This window comes from Equus przewalskii, chromosome 21 (assembly GCF_037783145.1).
Source record: "Equus przewalskii isolate Varuska chromosome 21, EquPr2, whole genome shotgun sequence".
NCBI lineage: Eukaryota > Metazoa > Chordata > Mammalia > Perissodactyla > Equidae > Equus > Equus przewalskii.
In genome coordinates, this window is record NC_091851.1 from 47,582,997 (window position 1) to 47,601,850 (window position 18,854).

Here is an 18,854-nt window from a genome sequence, read left to right on the forward strand (position 1 = left end):
GAGACGCAAGATCTGTGTTGGATCCGCTTAGTGAGTGATAAATGCCTCCTAGAAAGAGTGTGTTCCAAGGGCTTAGGGGGTCTGGAAAGATCCACAAGCAGCACTTCACGATTACGGTGGAAGCGAGAGAGCGCTCCCAGGCAGGCTCGTGTTTATTCATTTTTGATGAGGTGCACGCGTAGCCAAGGGCAGCCAAGCTGTCTTATGATACACTGGGGTCACATAACATCAAATTTCTCTCTGACCTTTGCGTGTCTGATGTGCAGGCTGGCAGCTGCTGCATGCAAAGTTTCTACAGCCCTCCGACATGGACCACGGCCTCGCTTCCTTGGGCTGTCTGAATCTCCAAGACATCTTAGCTGACGGGGGGAGCAGAGAAAATAGCAGGGGTTGGAATGTGGGGTCCCCAGTGGCCACATATCAAGCTCGTGTGCTGGAAGGCCTGTTCGTGCAAGTCAGGGTCGAGGGGGGCCTGGGAGAAGGGCCAGGATCCAAGAGCCACCCCCAGCCCCACAAAGGTGGGCGCTGGGGCCCGGGTACCATGTGCATTTTCCCAAACCTTGCAGATGGAAACCGGAAGCCGGATCTTAACCTTGGCGGGCTGGCCAGCTTGTAGGCAGGATGACCGCCTCCTGCCCTCCTAGTCAGGCTGCTCTTGATCCCTCTGCCAAAAAGTGGGGCGGTCTTTGCCATGTGTTGTCCAACAGCCGCTGTGCCTCCCCCAGAGGGTGCTGCACTAATGAGGACCATGGGCTGGGAGCTGAGGGGTCTGCTTCATGGACGACCTGAAATCCGCCGGAAGGAGGGCTGCTCCCTGAGCACCAGCGACCACCACCTGCACAGCCCAGAGCCTCATCCCGCGAGCCCCAGTAAATTCACTCTGCCCTCGCTGGTGGAATCGGCCGTATTTGTAGCGCACAAGCCCCGGTGCTGTGGCTTCCACTGAAACAGCCCCTCGCCTCTGGGGAACATCCCAAAGAGGGCAGAGGAAGGGAGTTGTCTGCCACGGCGGCTGGTGCACACTAGGCTTTGGTGCCACGGTCTGGGTGATGGACGAGACTTGGGTGGGCTGGCTTCCTGTGCCTGCAGCCCCTGCGCTCATCCTCCTGGCCTCAACGCCCCCCTGTCCTCAGCATGTGCACTGTCCGAGGCAGCGCTTGAAAGAGCAGACGACAGAGTGAAGGGGCGTCAGAGGAGGGGCACACGTCTCAGGAGGGAGACTCCGGGGGAGGAGCAGAGCTGGGAGAGACACTGCATCAGCTGGAGCTGCCACACACCCCACGTGCTGTCAGGAGTCTGCTCTGGGGAGCGGCCTGGTCGCTTAGACTGACCAAGGCCTCTCCATCGCCCACCAGGCCCACTCAACATTGGGATGGGTTATGTGAGGCTGGGAGCACTTTCTTGCCCTGAGGCTGGGGAGCCACTGAGGGTCCTAGCAGGAGGGTGGGGTGGATTCCATTAAACGTGAGTGGCCTGTGCTTCGGCTCCTATTCTCAAGCCCAGAGGAATTGAAGACTGGTAAGAAAACTGAGACAGGATGCCCCAAATCCACATCAGAAAGTTACCCCATGAATTATGCTCCCGGAAGGAAGCTCTTTCCTGACATTCGAATCTACTGCTGGGCCAAAGAAATCATTTTCCCTTTCAAGCTCTTCTTTTCGCACTGCAAGGAGTATTCCCGCCCCCTCCCCCCTCCCCCAGCCACAAAAGGCTTTAATGAAAATAACTTCTGGCAGCTGTGTTTATAAGAAACTGATGTAGGATGGGATGTGACATTTTAGTATAAATAAAACTTATAAAGACACGCAGGAAGCGGCTCTGGCTGCAGAACGGGAGCTCCCGGTTCTGCCTCGGTGAGCCAGGCGGTGGACACTCCCCAAGTCGTCTGGAGAGGCCAGCGCTGCCCAGCTTGAGAAGTCTTGGGGAGACTCCTCGCCTCCACGGCAGCAGCCAGGCCCTTTCCAGAAGGAGCTGATCTAGGGCCACTGAGGGGCGCACGGCCCCAAAGGTGGTGCTGGTGGGACGCAGCTGTCCAGTGGGGCTTTTTCTGTTGCAGGCAATAAAAACACGGCTGAAAGCAGCCTAACAAACAGTGTGGCTCCCACAGCAAGATCCAGGGGAGTCTGCCTGGAGGAATGGCCAGAGCTGGGTGTCCGGAGGGCGCCTCAGGAAGCTCCAGCTGCCTTCCTCTTGGTTAACTCTGTCCTCGGGCAGGGCCCCACCCCAGGCTGCTGCCCTCCCTCCTGACTTCCATCCTCATAGGTCAGCAACCCCAGCATAAAGGCAGAAGCTGTTTCCTTCTTCCCATAGTTCTGGGCAAATATTGGGAATGACTATCAACTTGGCCTCGGTGGCGCCCATCTCTGACCCTGGTCATGGAGGCCTGCAGTGGGGTCCATGGATTGGCCAGACCGGGGTCAGGTGCCCCCAGTGGAGCTACAGGTGAGGTCTGCCCACCCAAGGAAGGGGCCCAAGAGAGGGAAGGGGTGGTTCCCTACACAACAGCTGTGGTCTGTTACTGGAAGACGGGGGAACCATCGAAAACAGCGTTTATCAAGGAAAAGGGGTAAAGCGCTTGCTTTTGTACATGGAGGCTGGGGAATCCATTCAGGAAAAGCAGAGCTGGGTGGCTTGTCAGTATTCCCATGACTTCTCAGTCCCTCCTGATGGGGGGACCCAGGGTGTCAGTGAGGACAAAGAAAATGGGTGAAAAACCCATGGGGAAGTCTGGGGGCATTGTTCTCACTATTGATGTAGGATAGGAAGTGAACAAGGGACCACGGTCAGAAGAGTTAGGGGCTATAAATAGGTTTCACTGCAACTCAGCCCTGGGCTCCTCTCCACCAAACGAGGGGCCTCTAGAAAGTAAGACTCAGGGAAATGGACTCAGCCTTAAAAATCCTGTGATTGTCCAAATTCAGGCTGTGGTCCCTGCCCTTAGAGAATTACATATGCATATCAAATCCTGGTGCACAGTCAACACTCAAGTACATACACTGTAGGAAGAGATGGGTAGGTGGATGGATGGAGGATGGTGGGAGATGGATAAGGGATGGATGGATGGATGGATGGATGGTTGGATGGATAATGGATGGGTGAATGAATGAATGGATAATGGATGGATGAATGGGTGGTGGATGGTTGGGTAGATAGATAAGAAGACGGATGGATGGATAGATGGATTGATAGGTAGATGGGTGGGTGGATGGATGGAGTATCCCTCCTAGAGCCACTCAAGTGCTCTCTACATGGCAGGAGTGAGTACCCTGTGCTATATTTGAACTGGGATTTCAAGATGAATTAAACAAAGCCTGTTCCCCAAGGAGCCCTTCAGAAAGTCTAACACCCAGACCCCAAGCGGGTATTTACATGTTGCACGAGGGCAAGGACCTTGTCTGTATAGTGATTTCACAGTTGCCATTTCAGCATCCAGCACTGTGTCTGCCACGTAGCAGGGGCTCTGTAAAAAATGAGCCATGTTTCAAATGAATACATGGAAAAATAGCCATAGTCGAGGCAACATATAAGACCATGGTGGGAGGGGCTGAAAGCTCTGAGCTGATGGTCTCTGAAGGTAAAGGGACATCTGCCAAGGGTGAGGGGTGGCTCTGAGCAGGTCAGCGGGGTCACTGGCAAAGGCTGGAATATTTGTTGAGTGGAATGGGAGAGAGGTCCAATGGAGGACAAGGAAGAAGACTGTGAGGCACCCCTGAGAACCCGCTGGGTCTCAGAGTCGGTGCCCCTCCATCCCTGCTAAGCCAGGCTGCCTTCTCCCACCATGCGCGGCAATGTGCGTCGGGGAGCTGAGAGGGAAAGCGAGGAAGCTCAAGTGTGGTGGGAGGTAAGGGGGCCAACACGGTGAGTGTGCAGCCAGCTGTTGGTCCTGGCAGAGGAGGGAAGGGCTTGGGAAAGACAGAGGGCTCCAAGGACAGGCAGGGACGAGGCTGCAGACAGCTTGGCAGTCAGAGAAGGTGGAGGAGCAGAGCAGGGTGAGGAGGATGTGGCTGAGTGAGTGAACGGCAAGTTAAGGTCACTTGCTTTATAGGGAGCAAGGGGCTTCCTGGCTGGAGCATCTGCTTAGAACCAGACATAACCCAGTATGGCACCTCAGTAATGCATCCAGACTCTTCCAGTCTGAGATACAGGTGTGATGGACAGAATAATGGCCCTCGAAGATGTCCACGTGCTAATCCCCAGGACCTATGAAGAATGTCACTTTACATGGCAAAAGGGACTTTGCAGATGTGAGTAAATTAAGGATTTTGAGAGGGGAGATGATCCTGGGTTATCTGAGTGGGCCCCGAATACAATCAAGTGTCCTTATAAGGAAAAGAGGGAGGCAGGTGAATCAGAATTTGAGAAGGGGACGTGAGTACAGAAGCAGAGGTCAGAGAGAGATTGAACGATGCTGTGCTGCTGGCCTCGAAAATGGAGGAAAGGACCACGAGCCAAGGAATGCAGGCAGCCCCTAGAAGCTAGAAGACAAGGAACTGGACCCACCTGGAGCCTCCGCAGGGTACGTGGCCCTGCCCACACCTCATTTCAGCCCAGAGGGACCGTGCGAGCCTTCTGACCTTGAGAACTGCAGGATGAGACATCGGCTGTTTTAGGCCACTGCGTTTGTGGTCGTTTGTTACAGCAGCCCCAGGGCATTCACACAGCACCTCTGCGCCTGTTAGTCACGGGCCTGAGCTCCAGATGGGGTGTCTAACCTTGAAGAAATGAGGGCAAACAGCTGGAAACCAGCATCCTTTTCTCCAGCTATCGTTCGCCGTACGTATCCTTCTAAAAACCCCACAGTGGCGGGCGATGTGTGGAGATCCCGAGGGCCGCTGTGCCAGCGAGATTCGGCGGTTGGATCTCTTTACCCCACGTACCCGGCGAGAAGAGAGGCCGTCAAGAAGCCTGACGATTCCACCTCAAAAGAGCTGTCAGATCTGATATTCCGCGCAAACATCTACATCTTTGTTAAGGTCTCGTTATCTCAAGAGCACGTGGCCGGGGCCCAGAACAACCCGGCGTTTTCCTATTTATCCACCTTCCCAGGCGACTCGGCCTCTCGCGGGCGCAGGAGAGTCGGTCGGTCAGCAGCGAGTTCATTAGTTTGATTCAGCATGTCTCGGGTTCACAGTGCTTTGCAGAGACGTCGTGAAATAAATTCAAAATGGGTTATGGAGATGCCCGCAGAGCAAATAGCGCACGCAAATTACCGCGCTGCTAAGGGGGAAATAAAAGTCACTTCCCTCTTCTAGACGATGTGACAGAATGGACAGGAGTCAGGGAAGATGTCCTTCAAGAAATTAAGGTGCTCACATTCTGCATCACGTGAAGATCCCCTTCCAATTGGTACCGGTTAAAAGATTACATTTTTCAAACTTAATATGAATCTTAATAGAAACAAAAAGAAGGCCTCAGAGGAAGGGCTTGATATGCCATGCTTTCTTTCCATGCCACGTGGAAGGCTCGTCTGGCTCGGTGGGTATGTGAACGCTGCCTCGTTTCCTAGCTTTCCTCTTCAGCCATGAATCTGTTCAATAAATATTCCCCGAGCATCCGGGCCCGGCACGGGGAATGAAGGAGGCCCCAGGCAAACGCTCTCAGGCTGCTTGGAGTCAAGTCGGGGCAGGCAGACCCAACGCAAGCCCAGGACCCAGGACGGGGGTGGAGAGGGCTACAGAAGGGACCTGTGCGGTGGAAGGGGCGGGAATGACAGGCCAGCTGTGCTGGTCGCAGGCCACAAGCCGGCTCCCTTGCCGGAGTGGGAGTTAAGTTAAGGAGAATGAGCATTAAGAAGGAAGTTGGGGAGGGGGACAGCGGGGGACAAGTGCACTTCAGCCAGGGGGGAGCATGGGACAGATGACAGAAGCAGGAGAGGCAGGCCACCAGGGACTGCGGGTGGAGCCGTCCTCAGAGCAGAGCCGGCCACTCGGGGCCTTCCAGACCAGCACTGTCCCGTAGGAACGGAATTCGAGCCATGCGTGCACACTGCCTCTGCAATTTTTATTTTCCAGTGGCTACATTTAAGAAGTAAAAATAAACAGGTAAAATTAATTTTAATACTATCTTTTATTCAACCCAATTTATCCAAAATAGGATTTCAACATGTAGTCAATATAAAAGATTGTTAATGAGACATTTTTAATTGTTTTTTTCGGACCAAGTCTTCAAAGTCCAGTTTGTGATTCACACCGACTGCTCTGCTCAGTGCAGACCGGCCATGTTTCTGGTGCTCCATGGACACATGTGGCCAGTGGCTGCCATACTGGAGAGCACAGCCCCACGCCCTAGGCCAGGGTCAGCGCACTTCCGTCCTTGAGCCAAATCTGGCCCCGCTGCCTGTTTTTGTAAATAAATCTCTATTGGCACGCAACCATGCCACCATTGACGTGTCATCTGTGGCTGCTTTTGCCCTTTGATGGCCTAGTTGAGTAGTCGCGAAAGGGAGCTCATGAGCCACCAGGCCAACATTAGGAACTGCCTGGCCGTTTACAGAAAACATTGCTGCCCTGCTCTAGAATGAGGAAGAAGAGGACCTTCCTTCTAAGGGCAAAGACAGGAGCTAGGAAGGGTCCAAGCAGGAGGTGACCGCTGCCGTCTTTTCAGCAGAAATCTCTCCAGCTGCTGGTTGGACTGTGCTGGGGGAGTTAGTGGGGGTCCAGCTCTAATGCAGGTTCAGGCAGCAGCCTGTCCTGCCACTTTGGGGGGAAGTGGACAGCCACCTTTGGGTCTAGGGTCTGGGGCTCAGCCAACTCTCCCTGGCCTTTCAGGGTTTGGGATCAGAGCCCTGTGCTTTATGAAAAGCCCAATGCCAGTGTGGACAGGGTGCCCTGCACGGTGCCCCATCTGCACACTCAGGCCAGCTCTTGCCGCCTCCCTCCCCACGCGCACAGTCCAGAAGCGCTGGCTCTTAGCGCTGCCTGTTTGGGGCCCTCCAGACGTCTCACGACGTAACAGAGAATATGATTAATTGCGCAGTCAGAGTGGGGACCTGGGTAATGACCGAGTGTGGTTGGGAGGTCTCAGATTTAATTCCAGGTTGTCAGAATCAGGCCGCCGCCTCGAATGTGCATGTGCAGAGGCCTCTCTGCGAAATCACGTCTTTCAAACATCACTCCCACTGCCGTTCGCCTGGGGTCAGGAACAGTGGGTTATAATTGACTCAAGTCCATTTGCCGGCCACAGGACAATCTTTGTAAAACTCAGATCAAGAAACGAATTGTGCTTTGAGTGATAGGCCCCAAAAGGAGGTGGAATTGCATGAGCATCTGCTCCTCTCCATTCTGATTTGGGTCTTCTGAGGCATCCGCCTTCACCTGAAAAGGAATTGCTTCCAAAGGCTTGCAAGGTTGTGGGGAAGGGACGGTGCCAATGCTGGGGTCCTGGGGCTCCCTCCTCCGGGACAGACCCCCTTTCAGAACGGAGTGGAGTGGGGGTGGACGTTGAAGGAGCAGCCAGAGGCGGTGTCTGCAGAGGTGGGTCTGCTCAGAGCACTAAGTGAGGCTATTCCATTGCCTCAGACGGTCTGCTCATCTTGTGGTTTACTGAGTGTGCCCGGCTAGATCCTTCTGTTCTAGATCCTTCCACATGCCCTGAGCAAATACACAAATGTGCCCCATGCCCCTGGGGAGCTCACACCTTGGGGAGCAGAGGTGGCTGCATGGTACAAAAGTACACGGAGCCACATGTCAGAAGGTTTTTGCTATGAAAAGAGGAAAAGTGGAACCAGGGGTGAGGCTTGGGTGTGGAGGGGGCACAGTTTTCAGTGGAGAGGCCAGGCTCAGCCTGGGTGGGGTGACATCTGAGAGAAGACTTGAAGGGGCGAGGGAGTGAGCCAGGCTGCGGAGAGCACGACCAGCTGAAGGCCCGGGGGCAGGAGGGGCGGGCAGAGCGAGCAGTCCAGGAGGGTGCCTGCCGAGGGTGGAGCAGAGGGGAGGGGCCGGTCACACGCAGGGATGCGTCACCCATGGTAAGGGCTGGAGCTCTTACTCTGTGGACAGTGGGGCACCTTGCAGGTGACGGTGCAGGTCTGCAGTTTGTCAGGGTCCCCCTGGCTGCTGGGTGGAGAATGACCACCCGGGCGAGACCTCTGGTGCAGAATCTGGAACAGACGGAGGAGCAGAGATGCTCCCCTCTGCCCTCAGGGGAGGAGGGCAGACTCCTGGCATAGATTCAACTACAGGAAATGGGCATTTAGCCTAATGAAGACAACAGCCTGTATCCAATACATTAGCAGCACTGTGCGTGTGCAGCAGATGTGTGAAACACACAATACCCACCAAGGTGCAAGAGAGAAACACAGACCTTCCCTCTTCATTAGGGCTTTCCCGCCAAACTCACACTTGAAAACACACAGTTCACCGATAGTCTTTGTTAATGTGTTGTAATTGGTGCTAATGTGTAGACTTGAGAATAATACAACTTTCTTTAAAAAACAAATCAACGGCACGTCAGACTTCAGACTTTTTCACAAATTCAGACTGCCTCCTTTTCCAGCAGGGCCCCTCCCTGCCAGATCCAAGTTAAGAGGAGTTAGCGTGATGCATCCTAAGGACAACAAGTGATGGATGGAGGGATGGAGGGATGGAGGGAGGGATGGATGGAGGGAGGGATGGGTGGATGGGTGGGTGGATGGATGGATGGATGGGTGGATGGGCGGGTGGATGGATGGAGGGATGGATGCATGGGCGGGTGGATGGATGGATGGATGGATGGAGGGATGGAGGGATGGATGGATGGGTGGATGGGCGGGTGGATGGATGGATGGATGGATGGAGGGATGGATGCATGGGCGGGTGGATGGATGGAGGGATGGGTGGACAGGTGGATGAGTGGGTGGATGGATGGATAGAAGGATAGATAATTTTCTGAAGATGGTAAGTGGTTAATTAGTTAACCAGACAGAGGTGGTTATTTTCTGAAAATGTTAACTGGTTAATTAGTTCAGAATCTTAAAAGAATAGTAAGTAGCTACCAGAGCTGTCTATGACATAGAAGAGCATTAAAGATGTAGAATTGGGGAGGACGCCCTGACAGCCGGTAGCCAGAAAGGAGAGCCGTTCAGCCAAGCAGCTGTTTCCTGGGCTGCCTACAAATTGCTACAAATTGGGTGGCTTAAAACAACCCAAGTTTGTTCTAACAGTTCTGGCCTGAAATCAAGGTGTCGCAGGGCTGGTTCCTTCCAGGTCGCTCAGAGAGAATCCATTCCGTTCCATGCCTCTCTTCCAGCTTCTGGGGTTGCCGGCAGCCCTGGGTGTTCCTTGGCTTGTAGACGCGGCGCCCCGACCGCTGACTGCAGCTGCACTCGGCCTTCTCTGTGCGTATCTGCGTGTGCTCAAGCCTCTTTAGGACGCTTTGATGGGATTTAGGCCCCCCTAATCCACTATGAGCTCATCTCGATCCTTACCTTCATTATACCTGCAAAATCCCTATTTCCACATAGGGTCACATTCTGAGGTCCCAGATGGACATGAATTTTGGGGGACACTATTCAACCCACTACAGCGCCAAGAGGGCAAGCACACGCTTTGAATTTTTTTCCTATGGATTTAACAGGTATGAAGATTCCCAAGAAGCGGGCCCAGTGTACCTTGTACCCACCACACCCTGTCCTGGAACAGCAGGCCCGAGATAAGGGCTCCGCGGGTGCGTGACCTGGCCTGGTGATTTTGCAGCTCCCCTTCAGCGTCCTCCTTCCGTCCGTTCCATCCTCCGTGAAACCTTACGGTTGATGCTAAACGCCATCACCTGTGCTTGTTCCCATGCTCTTCCTCCACGTCCCAGTTTTTGCAGCAGAACAGTGGTTCTCAGATCTGAGTGTGCAGCAGGACCCCGGAGGGCTTTGTCACGGCACAAACTGCTGCTCTGCACCCCTGAGGTTTGGGTGGGTCCCAGCGCTGCACTTGCGTCAAGTTCCCAGGGGGCTAGAAGCGGGGTGCAGGAGAGGGAGCCCCAGGAACCCAAGGCAGTCTACAGCCCCAGGCCACTATGTGAGTGGGAGGGAAGATGCCAAGGAGCCTCCTCATGGCTGGGGCACCAGGCGGTGCGAGATGCCTGTCTGAGTCAGAGGAGAGACACCCCTGCTCTCAGGGGCTGCACGTGGTGGGTGACGGCAGATAAAGCACTAACAATGTCAGGGTAAGGCTGTGGAGCACCCACATGAACTTGAGGTTGCTTCCTGGAGTCCCATGCTCCCCAACCCTGCCTGAAGCTGGGGGAGGAGCTTGCCCATCACAGCCCAGACACGGCCCCTCCAACCAGCTGTCCCCCTGACACACAGGATGTCAGATGGCATCAGCAAGAGCCAGACCTCGATCCGGACTTTGAGGAAGGGCAGTGGGTCTGGCAAGGCTGAGAGCTAGGCGGGCAGCCTGTGGTGCCCTGAGCAAGGGGCTGCAGGGGCTCTGGGCTGCGAGGGGTCTACCTGGGCCAGCTGAAGGATGTAGGCATGAAACAGGGTCCGGAGACCTCCTCCTACAGGTGATGTGGGGCTCTGGCGAGGTGAAGACCGGTACCCAGGCCTCACAGTGAGTGCATGGGGAGCCAGGCCGTCCCTAACCCCTGCACGGAGCTAGGTCAGTGCCTCCTCCCAGTTCTCACCTCCATCCTGAGCAGTCGGCTTTGCACAGGTGAGCGATGTGAGAAACTGCCTGTTCGGGACGCCTCCCAGCTGCGGACGATCCCTCCAGGCTGTCATAGTGGACCAGCCCAGGGGAAGACGCCACCATGAAGGCAGAGCCGTGGAATCATGAGGAAAGAGGCAGAGAGGGAGACGGAGAGGGCAGCCGACGGGGCAGCACGGAGAGCCCAAGCATCCACTTCTGGGCCAGCTCATGCTGGTGACCGTCAGGGCGCTGGAAGTGGTGTTGGCGTCTCCCTTCTAAGGCAGGGGTCAGCCATGGACTAAAAGTTCCAGTGATCTAAGTCTGGGTGCATTCCTAATGGAACGGGGTGTGAACTGTGAGGTCATTCTGTCTTCACATGACACAGGGCGTGGGACAGCGCCAGCCAGAGCCCTGGCCTCTGGCTCCGTCTCCGAGTCCTGGTGGCTCCTCCTCATCCAACGTGCTCCGAGGGTCAACTCGAGCCTTTGCTAACAACCGTTTGACGCTACGACAGGAGGAGAGAATGCACATCCTCTCACCGCTCGAGGAGCCTCGCAGTGAGGGAGACACGCCTTCCCATCCTCACCACTTCTTTTCCTCTTCCAGCCACACAGCCGAACGTGAGGCACAATTTGGTGTGAATTACCTACAAATTGTATACCGTACTTCATGACTAAGTAGTTTTTTGCAGAGCTCAGTATGAATTTTCTCCTTTGTCCAAATCATACAAAATACTCTTTTTGAGTTGTCAAGATCTTCTGCTGTGTGTAAAAATGAGGCTTAAATCACTCAAAAGTGACAAGAATGTGTTAGACAGTTCTCATACATTATAACCACATGTGCACCTTAAGGAATCTGAGAGTCCCAGCCCCCCAGGGTGGGGGTGGGTAGACACAGGGCATCGGCCCGAGGCTGGGAGGGAATCTTGGGCCTCCTGGAGGAAGCCCAGAATCCTTCCTGACAAGGCGCAAGGCCACGGTTGCCTTTGCAGAGCCCCAGAAAGTGTTTCCTGGCATTAGGAAGTTCGGGGTGCCCTCCCGGGATGGGGTTCATTTGGAGCACCTGCAGTAGGAAGCTCTAAGTCTGCGTTTGCAAATGACTTCGTGGTTAACGTGACTTTGGTTTCCTGGTCATGGAGGGGGCAGAGAGGGTTTCGACGTTGTCGTTTTAGGGTATATGTGGGGTACGTTGGAGCCGGTGGGTTGAGTGGAAAATGCTGTGATGCTGAAGCCTGGGGCTGTAAGCCCTGTGTGAGTTGCCTGTGACCTCACAGTGATGGGGCTGTCCACTTGTTTCCCCGCAGTGATGGGGCTGTCCATTTGTGTCCCCGCAGCAAGGAGGCTGCATGTCCCAGGCTCTGCTCGGCGTGGGCATGAGCTGTTTGCAATGATGTGTGTGGAGTGGCCGGTGGTGGCTGAGGACGAGGTCCCTGAATCCCCATCAGCACCCACTCCCCACAAGGGGCTCAAAAAAATAGGTGAAAGAGGCCAAGTTCCCCTTTAAAATCACCGGGCCATGAGGCCTCGCTGCCACTGTGGGTGGCGGAACTGAACCGATGCCTCCCTGTCATGGAGCAGTTAGGACCGTGGGCCCCAAGCCTCTCTGGGCGTCGGGTTCGCCCTGGAGCCTTGTTGAAACACCTGTTTCAGGCACCATCCCTTGCGTTTCTGATTGTCCAGGTCTGAGGTAGAGCCTGAGAATTCTCGTTTTAAACAAGACCCAATATATTAGTCTTCTCTGGCTGTTATACCAAATTAGCACAAACTCAGTGACTTAAGAAAGGTGGTCAGAAGTCTAAAATGGGTCTCACTGGGCTGAGATCCAGGGGTCGGCAGGGCTGTCTTCTGGAGGCCGTAGAGGAGAATCCCTCTCCTGGTCTTTTCCAGCTTCTAGGGAGCCCTGCCTGCCTTGGCTCCCGGCCCCGTCCTCCACCTTCAAAGCCAGCAGCACAGCATCTGCCAGTCTCTCTCCCTGACTCTGGCCTCCCGATTCCACTTATAGGAACCCTGTGATGACACTGAGCCCAGCCTGATAATCCAGGATCGTCTCCTGTCTCACGATCTTAACTTAGTCACGTCTGCAAAGTCCTTTTACCCTGGATGCTGATACATTTACGGGTTTGGGGGTTAAATCATTGACTTGTTTGTGAGGCTGCCAACAACACCGACAGCTGCTCATGCTCATGCTGGTCTGGGACCCAACTCAGCCGCTGCATCAGGAGGGCCAAAGTCAGTGCCATGTTCCATTGATGTGATACGGGTCCCATCCTGGTTTTGTTTCTGGCCATCTGTCCACTTTGCTGGTCTGATCACCATGTAAACAGAGCATCCAGGCCAATCCCTGCCCCTCCCCTGTGGCCAGCGTGGTGCTCCCCATCCCCCCACAGGAGGACGGTCTGGAGCAGCCCTTCCCCTCCACAAGGTGGGGAATCCACACTTGCTGCTCCCTGGCACTCGAGTTCTGGTGGCCTTGAGGTGCGTGACAGTGTGTTCGGGCCTGGTTGTCCCAGGCCAGGGCACGTCCAGGTTGTCCTTGGAGGAGGCTCTGGGATGTGGCCATTTGTCTAACAGCAGAGGGACCAGGGTGGGTCAAAGCAGAGTGTGAAAGGCGCAGCTGGGATAGGGAGGGAGGAAGTGGCCCAGTGGGTTTCAGCCACAAGGCCTAGTCGTGTTCCAGCACTGCTAGGCAACACGTAATTGCTGAGCATCTGCCTCCACTCAGGGCCTGGCATCTGGGCAGGTCCCTGCCTTTGTGGCACTTACCTTCAGTGAACATAAGAAGGTGGATGGATAGATGGGCAGAAGGATGGATGGATGACAGAGGGATTGATGGGCAGATGGATGGGTGGGCAGATGGATGGATGGATGGATGGATGGATGGATGGAAGGAAGGACAAATGCATGAATGACCGGCTGGGTGGACAAATGGATGGATGGATGAATAAACAGAAGAAGGAAAAGAAGGAGCGAATCAGTCATTAAAGATTCATTAAGGATAAAACAGTGACTGGAAGAAGGGGGGCTTTCAGCCCCCCAAGAAATGCCAGGTATTTCTGGCTTAGTGAAGAGGGACCTTGGAAAAGTCCAGATGATTCTAATCTGTGTAACATTGTATGCCTTTCAAATTTATAGGTTTATGGCATTTGTTATGGGAACTTTTTTAAAATTGTGGGGCAATAAGCCCAGAAAAAAATATCCTGAGTAGATGTTAGGTGCTCACCCATCCACCATGACCATTTCTTTGGGAAAATGCATTGCGTGAAAAGATGTATAAGAACAAATTGTGAAGGGTTCCCTCTTGGCTGGTTTTCTAAAAGTTCAGCGCCTTTCTGTAAAGATGAAAATGACAGACCAGAGTCTATTAAAATAAATATAAAGTCACTATGCCATTCAGGGCTGGCAACAGGACTCACCTCAGATGATTTTGATACACTGTTTTCTCCCTGGAAGGTGTTTATGTGAATTTATATGCTGGGTATAAATGTGCAGAGTATGAATAAGTACACACAGCTGTATTTTCCACGTCTATATGGTATAAGACAGACGATAAATCTTGAGATCCATATGTTTTTCTTATAAAATTCTGATCTTGGAAGGTAGCAAGAAATAGGCATTAGGATGGCAGAGGGGGACCACAGTACAAGGGAAATAATCCGTCTCAGAGACAGTTTCTGCTACTCAGAGAAGAACCCGCAGAATCTCCTCCATCCCGCGAGGAGTAGCACGCGTTGACTTTCTCAGAGATGTCCCCATGCATCCTGGTGCCTCCCACGCTTTGGACCCTGGAAGCCAGTGGGCAGTCTCTATGAGTGTGGACCAGGTGGAGGACGGATGCCTGCCCACTGGCCGGCCGGAGGAACCTGCCAAACCCGCACGTCATCAGCTTTCTCGGCATCCCGCACATGGGCCATCAGTTGCCAACGTAGTGAAATGCAGACTTTATATAATGAGATTTAATCTTCAAACTCAATGTTAAAATGTGTTTGCTTGTGCACAGGGTAAATCTTTCTCTAGAAGGCTGATCACGTGATACCAGCTACCAGTTACTGGCCTGCTCTGAGCTGGGCGCTGTGCTAAGTAAATGATCCCAATTAAAAACCCTATTTTCATGAGAAACTTCTCTTGCTTCAGCAGCGTGTCCTGCCTGCAGCAGTGTGGTGACCAGCCCGGCTCAGCTGCGTCGGTAGTGGGGAGAGAGACGGAGGCAGGCTTCATCCTGGCGGTGGTCTGGGATGCTGGCCAGAGCAGGATGTATTTATGGTTCATCCCCTGCTTGTTGATTCATTTAACAAGGGTGTGCACACCCAGTGTGTGGCAGGGATGTAGAGTCCATCCAGACAAGGCAACCGCCCTCAGGACGCAGAACCTTCTAGAAACCACCAAACAAAAAAGGAGTGAGTGAAACCATTGCCACTGGCAGGATGCTGTCAGAAGATGAGCCTGGTGCTGCAACTGAGGGTGGCCGAGGCCCATCTGGGAGGGTGGCCTGGGAGGATGCTGGGGGTGGGTCACCCCAGGAGGCAGCCGTGGGGCTGTACCCAATGGGACTTTCCAAGGAACGGCAGAAAGCTCGGAGCTTGTGGCCGTGAGCCTCCCAGCCTTCCTTGTGCTGATTAAGTAGGTCTGATGTAATGTCTGTGACCAGGGGGTATAGCTGGGTGGCAGGGGGCACCTCAGACCCTTTCCCACATGCGAGCCCTGGACCTGGGGGCAGATCCACGGGGCAGCTCTCTCCTGGCCGGTGCGTTCATCTCCCGCGTCCATGACGAGGTGGTATGTCCTCCTCCCTCTGCGGCCCCCCAGCACCCACGGCCCCCTAGCGCCTGCAGCCAGTCACTCTGCAGCTGGGCTTCCTGCACTCCATCCTGGGGCCCAAAAGCTCAGAGAGAGTCAGGCTCTACCCTGCCCTTAAACATCAGGGCCACCTTAGCTTCATCTTTCCCCCGAGTCTTACCAACCGTCTGTGCGCTCCCAGGCTGGGCTGAGACTCAGGGCCCCTCGCCGCCTGAAGCCGCCCGTAAAGCTCAGAATGACATGAGCCCACCCACCCGCCCAGCCAGCCCGGCCGTCTCTCTGGCTCTGGCTCTGAGGGGCAGGCAGTCAGCCACGGAGCACACGCACTGACCTCCTGCCTGGATGATTTTTCTAAACTTCTCTTGACCCTTCACACAAACGTTTCATCAATAAATATCTGTTGAATCAATTTTGAGTCTATTTACTGAGATAGGATTAACAACCATAAAGTTTGCCTGTTTAAAGTGTACAATTCAGCGGCCTTTAGTATAGTTGCAGAGTTATACTTATAGTTTAGAATGTTATTATACAATTACATCATATTGTACAATTAATTGACTATATATTATATAGTGCTGCCGTCACCATAATCTAATTTTAAAGCATTTCATCACCCCAGAGGAAACGTACCCATTCAGCACTTGCTCCCCGTTCCCCCCGACCCCCAGCCCTGACAACCACTGATGTACCTTCTGTCCTATGTCTGTGGGTTTGCCTGTTCTGGATATTTCACGTGAATGGAATCATACAACTCGTGGTCCTTTATCCCTGGCTGCTTTCACTCCTCTCTTTTTTGGTTTATACTGTTTCTTGAAAGCCCTACATATGTTGCCACCAGCTGCAAAACCTGCCTCCACGTACTAATTTCTCAAAGCTACTTAACCTCTCAAAGTGGCAGCCATCCCATGTGAAGTGGGGTGACAGCCCCCCGACCAGCTTGTTATGGGGATTGAACGAGAAGCCTGTGCACCAACCATTCTCGCCCTGCCTGTCTCGCCACAAACATGCGGGATGCTGTAGCTCCCTGGTCAGGAGCGTCTCCTTCATCAGTCCGGAATATCTCCCCTGCAGAGTACAGAGGACACTCCCTAGTCCTGCCACCTGCACTGACGTGGCCCTCTCCATCGTCTGCTTCCAGGCTGCACACTCAGGCCCTCTCCATCGTCTGCTTCCAGCCTGCACACTCGAGCTCTGTGGTCATCTCTGCCCTTGCTCAGTGTGGGGCCATCCTCTGGACCCTGTTCCACTGTCCTGTCTTGGGGCACACAAGGCGCCCACCCGGTTAGAGCTCCAGGAGTCTAGCCCTCATCAGGTGACCCCTCGTCCCATACCCACCTCCCCACCTGCCTTCAGAAGCCTTGGAAGTGCCGGGTCCGTAACCCTTCACGTTATCACGGGCAGTACAGACCAGCCCACGGGATTCCTATGGGATGGCACCCGCGTGCCATTCGACATTCCAGATGGCAGCATTCCGGAAGGAAAAGCTCTTCCTTCCAAACCTCCTCGCTCCTTTTATCACAGGAGATTTTGCAGTTCTTAAAGATTCCAATAAATATTGAAGGCAAAAATAAGTTCTATCCTAGCGCCATCAGAGGTGGTGGGATTTTTTTTTTTCCAGTGAAAATAGACCAGTGGTGTCTGTACTGATAATTTTACACATTTTTCTGCTAAGAGAATGGGAGTCTTGCCAGCTTTTCCTAAAAGAATCAGAATTTCAGTGAAACTCGTGGAGTTCCACAAACAGTCGGTGAATTTGGTGACAGTTGGTTTCCCTGCAGAGCAGCCTCCCGCCAGGTGCTCACCTGTCCTCGCGTCTGCCTGGCTGGGGACACCTGTGAACACGTCTGGACTGGATGTCGTGTCCCCAGAATGCCTGTGTTGAACCCCCACCGCCAAGGTGGGGGTAGGAGGTGGGGCCCTCTGGAGCCTCTAGAGAGAGCTCCCTCGCCACGTCTGCCCCGTGGGGACGCAGCGAGAAGACGCTGTCTGTGAGCCAGGAGTCTGGCCCTCAGCAGACACCAGATCCTTGATTGTGGACCTGCAGCCTCCAGAACTGTGAGAAGTGAATTTCTGCTGTTTGTGAGCCATCTCGGCTGTGATATTTGTCGTAGCAGCGTGAACAGACTACGACAGAGCACAGGTTACCACAGTTTAGAGAGGAGCAGAAGCCCCTGTGAGTGCGTGCGCCTGTGCAAGTGCGTGTGTACGCAAGTGTGTGCACGTGTGCAAGTGCGGGTGTGCATGTGCGTGCACCCACAGAGGGTGGTTGCCTTATTACCAGCCTCCCTGGGGTCAGACGAAAGCCTCCTTTCGAAGTGGCTCTGCCGCCTCCACCGACATGTTGTTACCTGCTCTCATCATCTTACCAACCCAAGTGTTGAGCAGGAGGCGCCCTCCTGTGTCACCACCAGAGGGTTCCACCCACAGCAGCAGGTGAAGGGGCATCTCTCCCTCCTGCCCCGGCCGGTCCCGTCTGGTTTAGCCAGCAAAGTTGAAGTGCTGTATCCAGCACGCACAGAAGCGAGGCACCTCCTCTCCCAAGAGCCACAGAGGTGACCTTCTCTCCTCCCGCAGTCTCCTCGCCCCGTTCTTATTTCTGACACCAGATAGAATCCATTGGACAGAATCGAGCAGCGCCTTTTTTTCCCCATTTTCCACTGTGGATGTGATGCGTTAAAAATAGTATCCCACAAAACCCGGCGTCTCCCGGGTGAATAACTGTCCACACTCGGGGGCAGCCCGGTGCCACGAGGAATGAGGTGCGTTCGCCGGATGCACAGATGCGGGCGGACGTCCCCACTGGCACCTTCGGCCGCCGCCGGGCCGAGCCAGGGGACGTGCTGAGTCAGCAGCCCTTCAATCGGTGAGTGTGCTTTTAATTCCACAAAACGAGCCAGGGAGCTATTTTGGGGAGTAGTTTTAAGCACAAAGAAGAACTCTATTTAAAAATAGGTTTGACAATGTGAAATCGGCAAGGGCTTCCTTTCCGGCAAACAAACTCACTTAAGGCTTCTTAAATTCCCAAGGAAATGCTTTGGAAATTCTCTTTCCCTTAAAGCCTGATCAGAGGGAAGTCTTGACAGTAGCGTTTATCTCGGGGAGCACCTGCTCGTCAGGACACGCCTGACGAGGCAAGTATTTAAAGAAATAGAAATGTGATCTGTAGTTACGTGTGTCTGGAGCATAAAACTATTTTCCAATAAGAGAACTTAGCCGGCCTCGTGACCGCAGGGGGAGTGTGGGGGCTTTTGGGTTTGTTGTGTTTTTTCAGTATTTGAGTCCTTTCTTCGAAGGAAATTAACTCCCATTAGTTAAAGACTTGTAGTTTAGCTATTATTTAGTTTCAATAGTGCTATGACTTTGTTTGGATGGTATTTAAGTTCAGCAGACCGAGGCCTGGACAAAATGCCAGACCTGCTGCCAAGGTGGAGCCGAATCTCAGAATTTCCGTCTGCAGCCA

The 18,854-nt window shown here is 53.9% G+C and overlaps 1 protein-coding gene across 1 annotated transcript in view; it reads left to right on the forward strand.

Moving 5' to 3' along the window:
- Positions 1-18,854, forward strand: part of CDH4 (cadherin 4) — a 597,773-nt gene that overhangs the window by 350,367 nt on the left and 228,552 nt on the right. The window lies entirely within an intron of this gene.